Source organism: Pinus tabuliformis, chromosome 4_2 (assembly GCF_031772625.1).
Source record: "Pinus tabuliformis cultivar Carrire ecotype Pingquan chromosome 4_2, CPIR1, whole genome shotgun sequence".
In the NCBI taxonomy this organism is placed as follows: domain Eukaryota; kingdom Viridiplantae; phylum Streptophyta; class Pinopsida; order Pinales; family Pinaceae; genus Pinus; species Pinus tabuliformis.
Window position 1 is genome coordinate 755,670,419 of NC_142304.1, and position 8,858 is coordinate 755,679,276.

The following is an 8,858-nucleotide window of genomic DNA, read 5'->3' on the forward strand; positions in this document are numbered from 1 at the left end:
GACACATGCCTTTTAAAAAAAAAGTAAATGTAACTATTTTGGTAAGATAATATGAATTTGTTAAAATTTACTTAAACAATTTTTTATTGTATGCTGGTTTTTTATTATTTAAACTGAAATTTTTAAATATATAAATGAATTTTGCATCTGGAAAAAACTTTTTAGGTAGTTTCATTGTGTAGAGATCACGGGAGCTTACTAACTAGCATTTACAATAGATGTTGCAAAGGAAACCCTATAAGGCATAAAGTGCAGAAATCCATTATCCATATATTGCGTACATTATGTCAATGACCTAAATATCAACATATCTATTCACTTTTTCTAAATGTTGTAACCAACCAGAATTATAGAAATATTCTTAAATGTGTACCAATATTTATAGGCACACTCCCTATACAAAAACGCTAACTGCAAAAATAAAGATAAAAGAAACTCACGATGACCCTATTCAACAAGAACTAAAGAAGAATATAGATATGGGGATTTGTTAAATATTTCAATGGGAAAGGACAAATATAACATGGAGGAAATGTCAAATAATAAACCAAACCAATCATCAGAAAGGAATATAACCTGCCACACATCCGTTGCTGAGTATCAGAATAGCTCTAATGAACTCAATGTTGATGAAACTCAAATTTCCTTTATAGTAAAAAGCAATCAGCTACAGAAAGGTATTTTGGTTCCTCCATCTTTTGAAGTTAGTTCTAATACATTCAATAATCTAGAAAAAATCTTGAAAAAAACTTCAATGAGCAGTGCTCTTTATATGTTTCTCCCAATACAAAATTATCATTCCCTGTTCAACAAAGGCAGTGAAACGATCCCTAAGCCTATGAATGCATTGGACCGCTGATAAGTACAATTCTTAACATTAGAGAAGTAACATAGGTCACCTGTTCGTAGCCAACCATCCAAATCCAGAGTCGAACTAGTCACTTCTGGATTGCTGAAATAACCTGCAATAGAGTAAAATTGATTTTTTAAATCTTTAAATCTGACCTTTAAAAGATTTCTTTATCTAAGGCAACGATACATTTCCACGATCCTCATCTGCCAGAAGTATCCTTTTCCAACAGATGTAATTTTCTCAGGGTTAAGCGAAGAAGTCAAGTTCAAGGGCTTGCTTCACCACAGCTAATTGAGAACCTCTAGAGAATTGGATTGGAATTCTTTCCACTTGCATAACTCTATTCCACCATCTTAAAATTTTGTTTGTTGGTATAAAACTTCAATGAAATACTTCCTCTCTAGAGCAGGTTTTGAACTATGCATTGTATTTAAGGTTGTCTCTTGTTCAATATCTTTATTATGAACAAAAGAAAGTTTCAGAAAGAGAACATACCTTTCATGACATATGGACCACGAAGCCACAGTTCTCCTTTCTGGTTTGGGGGCAGAGGAGCTCCTGAAACAGGATCAACTATCTTTGCTTCAGTATTTGGAGACAACAAGCCAATCGTTCCATAGTGTCTACTTTCTTCTTGACTGTCTGTGGATGCCCCCATTCCCATTGTTTCCATTAGCCCATAGCACTGCAAAATATCATGCAACCTTACTTGAGAAAAAGCATAGCCTAGGTGTAAGCTTACCGAGATAGTTGTAAGGTCATGGCTCTAATACCTTGGTAGCAAGCAAAAAAATGGCAGAAATTGTCTTAGTTGTTGATGATTAGTCAAAGATATTCAATGCTCAATGCAAGCCCTTGTACTTGTTAGATGCTTGTGTGTAAGCATGGATAGGCATATACACGCTGGCTAAGAAGACCCCATAGGTGTGATGTTGCTAATATCTGCGATCCACCATCCAGGATATACTTCAAATTACCTCTAAATGCTTTCTATGTTTGGTACATGTGCCCCTGGGCTCTAGAGTATCATATGGGTGGGAAAATGCTATCAGTCAAACCTCTATGTAGGCCAAGAAAAGGTTGATCCTACCCATACAATCATCTGCTCAGTAGGATTCAAGTTTGTGACTAGCTATTTTTAAATCCCAGATGCCTAGTCATCCAAGCTATAGCAATTTGGTCCCAAAGACAAACACCACTACTGTGCATAGATTTAGCTAGACTACACAACCTGGTTTGTTAAGAGGAAGGAAATCTGCCTAACATCGAAGCCGGAATATAGTCTAATGAACTCTACTTTTCCTTGAGGTAAGTGATTCTTGAATGCAGATTCTTGTTTCTAAAAACTTGAAAAAAGTCCGTGGATTTTAATCTTGACTTTGTTATAGCTAACTAGAAGGAAAAGTTATTGCTTATTAGTTCAATTCCAAAATACTTTTCTCTGATCCATAGCTAGGGCCAGATGCATTTCAACAATAGATTCCAAATCTGGCTGGTAAAAGCTCTGTTGTATAGGTACTGAAAGGTCAATCCTGTGTTTAAAGGTAAAGATAGAAGGCACCTGTTAGCCCTCATTTTCCCTTACAGGAAGACCACTGCACTAGGCTAAAAATGAATGAGGCACACTTAACCTACCTAATAAAGACGGATAGTAACTTTTTATACCCTCCTGAGTGGTTGGAGAGAGTGATTATCTAGTCAGTGTCCATATCTTTAAATTATGTAAAAGAAAGCAAAGTTAGTGTTCTAGTATTTGTATTTCTATAGTAAGTAGACCAGCATGGCAGAAAAGAAGAAAACAACTTTACTTGTCTTATTGTGACTCCAGGGAACCAAGAAATAAACTCCTCTGTAGACTCTTTGCTCAGGGGAGCTCCACCACATATAATAGTGTGCAAAGAACTCAAATCATATTTCTTTGCAATATCAACTTTGTTCATAGCCAACAGGATGGGAGGCACAAGAGGAAAATAGGTTATTTTGTATCTCTGAATCAATCGAAGCATCTCCACGAGATCAAACTTAGACAGCACAACAATGGTGGATCCAAAACCAAGCAATGCACAAGCAAAAGCCGCAAGCCCATATATATGAAACATGGGCACCATACCCAGGAACGAATCAGTAAGCCACAGTTCTCCTTTCTGGCTTGGGGGCAGAGGATCTCCTGAAACAGGATCAACTATATTTGCTTCAGTATTTGGAGACAACAAACTAGTCGTTCCATAGTGTCTACTTTCTTCTTGACTATCTGTGGATGCCCCCATTCCCATTGTTTCCGTTAGCCCATAGCACTGCAAAATATCATGCAACCTTACTTGAGAAAAAGCATAGCCTAGGTGTAAGCTTACAGAGATAGTTGTAAGGTCATGCCTCTAATACCTTGGTAGCAAGGAAAAAAATGGCAGAAACTGTCTTAGTTGTTGATGATTAGTTAGAGATATTCAATGCTCAATGCAAGCCCCTATACTTGTTAGATGCTTGTGTGTAAGCATGGCTAGGCATATACACACTGGCTAAGAAGACCCCATAGGTGTGATGTTGCTAATATTTGCGATCCACCATCTAGGATATACTTCAAATTACCTTTAAATGCTTTCTATGTTTGGTACACGTGCCCCTGGGCTCTAGAGTATCATATGGGTGGGAAAAATCTATCAGTCAAACCTCTGTGCAGGCCAAGAAAAGGCTGATCCTACCCATACAATCATTTGCTCAGTAGGCTTCAAGTTTGTGACTAGCTATTTTTTAATCCCAGATGCCTAGTCACCCAACCTATAGCAATTTGGTCCCAAAGACAAACACCACTACTATGCATAGATTTAGCCAGACTACACAACCTGGTTTTAGTTCCATGCAATAGATATTTAATCCCCTTTAGTTTAATTTTCTTTTATCAATTTGTTTGGTTAGATTTCTTGGGTTGATGGTTGGGGCCTTGATATCTCGTCAAATGATTTTAATATCATTGTTTCGTATGTTCCCTCCACTCAAAGGCGTAGATGGAGTATAAGCAGAAGCGCCCAATGAAGATAAGCCTGCGGTGACTAGATCTTACTTCGTGTTTGCAATGGCAGGATCGCATTACGAAGGACTCTTCCCACGACAAACCATAGATTTTTGCCACTCCTCCAATAGTTTGCACTGGCTAAGATCTGTAATTTTAAGATTTGAAGATATTTTATAGTTTCTACATAAATAAATTTATAAAACCCATTAAACATCATACTATGGATTTTCAATATAATTTCAACGAATGCCATTCATCTGTGTATGATATCAGGGCAGGTAAAATTTGAAATTCCAAAGTAGTTTTAGTTCATAGAAAAACATATCTTAACGCAGTTATACATTAAACTATAGCACATTCCAAATGCTCTTATGAAATGCCTCCATGTATTATTTTCAGTTCATTCGGTGTTTGAATATTTTGTGTACATACATCCTTGTTCCAAAAGAATTGAAGTCTTCAAATCAAATACAAGGAAAAATCTTTGATATTACATCCTCCATTGTATGCAAAAAACTTACAATTTCTTAGACTAAAAATTAAGAATAAATTTGTTGGTTAAGGTAGTCTAACAGTGATAATGTGTGCTCTTGTTGCACATCCTGGCCCCTGTGCATAAACATAAGAACATGCTTGTGGATTCTTATAGTAACAACATCAGAAGCAATGATTTGAATACAGGAAAATACAAATAGCTGAAACCCTTTAACATGAAGAAAGGATGCAATTGTAGAGTCACGATAGCCTAGTTGGCCCAGAGGATGGATGCCCTCCAAGTTGATCTTTTGATTCTCAATCTAAAATTAAAGATCAATGTGCAACGATTTCAAATGCAATGGGTGACGTTAACAACTTGAAAATGAGATCAGGTCGTCAAGAGGATGATATGGACGCCTTAAGGAGAGAAATAGAGGCCATCAAAGACCATCTCAACAACCTGTCTCTCCGCTCAGTGACACAACCAGTGCCATCACCTCATTTTCTGTTGAAGGATCAGATCTGAACAATTCACTTGAAAACAATAGTAGGTCCATTCTCATCAAGGATATTATCATAATTTAGTAGTCATATATATCGCAAATTTTGTAAATTGCAGGGAAATTCTGTAAAGTCTTTACAAACAAATTCATTGTTTTTTAGCCCAGAATCACCCTCCTCACATAAGGTATGAAATATTCTTGATTAGGAGAAGGACATTGAAATTTTTGAAGAGATATCTATGAAATTTCCTGATGTACTTGCGGCAAGCCAGACATCGAATTATATAATACAAATACTCTTTCGAGTTAAAAAAAATAATAGTGGAAATGTGTGCTCCTGTAGACTTTTGTGACAACCTTGCACAATTTTCACTGAAGAAGCCTTTCTCAAAGATGAAAGGAAACTTTACAAGGAGTAAGTAGAGGGTAAAACCATATCATGCCCTTATGACATATTTCATCAAATCTACAAAGGAAGCGAATTAATGTAAATGAATTACGATCGATATTTCCCAAAAGATTTACTGATTTTCAGAAATGAAGGATCATAGGAAATGAAGTTGATTAGCATGCCATTAAAATGCAGAACTAGGTAAACTGTGAATTCAAGAAAATTGATACCTGGAATATAAAACTACAAAAATGATCAAATATGTTATAAAACACATAAAATTCAACTAAAATATTAGTACAAGGATTTGTAAAAACTATGGATAGTGGCAACAATTGATATACAAATAACAACGAATCCAATATGTTTCAAAATCTTTTATAAAGTATTCTTTCAATCCTTCGCAGTTCCAAACTCCACATAAACCCTTAACTATTTGACCATATTTAAAATTCAACTACTAAGCGAAATAGAAATCCATATCACAGTTCCAAACTCCAAAGAAACCCTTAACTAGTTGACCGTATTTAGAATTCAAATACTAAGTGAAATAGAAATCCATATCATCACAGGGGTCATGACTAACAATTACGATTCAAATTTTGGCTTCTAAAGCTTGACTTAGACTCTTATACCCCGTTGTCCTAAGCATGCATTCAAAACAGGGCAGATTCGTGAGAAAGAGTAAGTGTAACTCTGTCGCAAGAAATGTTGTAAAAATAAGGCCTAGATTCTTCATGAGTCGAATGGATGCCAGTTTCTGCGCTTATTCGAGCACCTATTTGAACTATCACTAGGGCTCTTCCTTAATATTGTGAAAAAAAACTTCAATGAGTAGTGTTCTTTATATGTTTCTGCCAATACAAAATTATCATTCCCTGTTCAACAAAGGCAATGAAACGATCCCTAAGCCTGTGAATGCATTAGACCGCTGATAAGTACACTAGGCTAAAAATAAAAGAGGCACACTTAGCCTACCTAATAAAGATGGATAGTAACTTTTTATACCCTCCTGAGTGGTTGGAGAGAGTGATTATCTAGTCAGTGTCCATATCTTTAAATTATGTAAAAGAAAGCAAGTTAGTGTTCTAGTATTTGTATTTCTATAGTAAGTAGACCAGCATGGCAGAAAAGAAGAAAACAACTTTGCTTGTCTTAATGTGACTCTAGGGAACCAAGAAATAAACTCCTTTGTAGACTCTTTGCTCAGGGGAGCTCCACCACATATAACAGTGTGCAAAGAACTCAAATCATATTTCTTTGCAATATCGACTTTGTTCATAGCCAACAGGATGGGAGGCACAAGAGGCAAATAGGTGATTCTGTACTTCTGAATCAACCGAAGCATCTCCACGAGATCAAACTTAGACAGCACAACAATGGTGGATCCGGAACCAAGCAACGCACAAGCAAAAGCCGCAAGCCCATATATATGAAACATGGGTACCATACCCAGGAACTAATCAGCCAGCCACAGTTCTCCTTTCTGGTTTGGGGGCAAAGGAGCTCCTAAAACGGGATCAACTATCTTTACTTCAGTATTTGGAGACAACAAGCCAGTCGTTCACCGAAGCATCTCCACGAGATCAAACCTAGACAGCACAACAATGGTGGATCCGGAACCAAGCAACGCACAAGCAAAAGCCGCAAGCCCATATATAAGAAACATGGGCACCATACCCAGGAACGAATCAGTCTGATTCTGGGTACTATTCTCAGGAGTGAATCCCAAGCACTTCAGCACAATGCAAACCATAGCAATCAGATTTCTGTGGGTGGAAATGACCCCTTTGCTCATTCCAGTAGTCCCGGAGGAATAAAGCAGTGTGGCAGTATCGTCTTGCCAGATTTTAACAACAGGGGCATGGGCAGGATTCGAAGTCAGGAGCTTGTCTAGAGTAGAGATGTAATTTTTGTCATTCTGAGAGGCTAATTCAGATGAAGAAGAAGAAATGAGCAAAATGGCCAATTTGGTGGCTGCCAATTTAACAGCCAAAGATGGCATGGCGAAGGCCAACACGACTGCTAAGTCTCTGGCTTGCTTCGCTATCTCGGCCGCGATATTTAGCGGATTGGTGGTCATAACGATGGCTCCAATGGACAAGACAGTCGTGCAGATTATAGGGAAATAGATTGAATTCGGCGAGAGGATGAGTACAACGTCGGATTTTATAATGCCAAGGCTGGCTAAACCAGCGGCAAGTGACTTTACGCTCTGCCATAGTTAGGTAAATGTGGTGGCTTCCCCAGTGGCAGAGTCAATGAGGGCTATGCGGCCATTGTGGCGAAGCGAGGAGATGTAGGTGGGGAGATCCAGGAATTCGTCTTTGGGGAAAATCTACTGGTTTTCGATTGTTGTAGTACATCTGGTTGGAGCTGCAATATCTGCTGCGGGGATCGATCTGGAAACGCATTGCTATGTGGAATAACTTTGTTCGCTTCAGCTTCCTGGTGCAGGCTCATTCCAAACCCTGCGACGGTTGCAGTGATTCCAAACCCTGCGATGGTTGCGGTGATGTGAGGTTATCGTGAACAGTTCCAACCACTCAACTACCTTCCTTTGATCGAACGATTAACAATCCTCTAATCGTCTAACACATAATCTAACGGCACATAGGGATGACAGGTAGATTTTAGGGAAGTTCATTTCAGAGGGAAACGCCTTACAACGTAATTAGAAGCTGTTAAAAACTCAATGTTGAAAAGTGTGCAACAAGAAATGGTAAATTTAGAAATTTCTAAAAATAGAACTCCTAAAAATAGCACTTCTAAAATGAGCATTTTGGCCAATGAGCATTTTGGCCACCTTGGGTGAGAGGTGAAACTGCTAAAAATAGAATCTTCTAAAAATAGCATTTCTGGGTCCCTTCTTATTTTTAGTAGTCCCTAGTCTAACTATAGGAAGTAAAAATGAATTTGGTCTTAACAACAGTTTAAAATATTAATTAATTAATCTCCATGAGTTAATTAGTTATGGAAAATTAAACTAGAAGTCTTTGTGAGATCATGCAATTATTTTCTCTCTTGATTTAGGAATTTATCCCTTGATTAAAGGAGATAAGGTTCAGTTCTATAATAGGAGGATTAGTTGACTTAGTTTAACTTAGTCAAGTCTAGTTAGATTAATTTAACAAGTTGTTAAATTAATGAAATATAGTTTGTTAATGCTTGCATGCATATGACAACTATTATTTGAGATAAGTGAGCATTCCCTCATGGATAACTGATGCATGTCAATTAAGACAAAGACCCAATGGAGATCATATGAGGGAGAGTGTACTATCAGATGCTTGGATATTTATAGTAAGTACTCCTTGCATGGAGAAGGATGTATTTCCAAGAGAAATACGTATTGTAGGAGATTGGAGGACTTGTGGCCTATATATTGAGGCTTAGGTAGTCTATGATCTTCATCATGAGAGTACAGAGAGAGCAGGATAACTTTTGAGCTGATTATTTTTGTATGTTGTTGAGGATTTCCACTTGATTGATAATACAGTGTTGGGGTTTTATGCTGGTGCTTTCCCCAGTGATATATTTTGTGTTATGTGTGATTGATTCTTTCTTATCAGTTATATGTGTTCATGCTTGATGTTGCTCATGGTTGATTAGCTTCCGCAAAGT

At 37.4% G+C, this 8,858-nt stretch overlaps 1 pseudogene; it reads right to left on the minus strand.

The window, feature by feature from the left end:
* Positions 1-795: 795 nt before the first annotated feature.
* LOC149171800 (beta-phenylalanine coenzyme A ligase-like) lies at positions 796-7,648 on the minus strand (annotated as a pseudogene).
* Between the last annotated feature and the right edge of the window lie 1,210 nt (positions 7,649-8,858).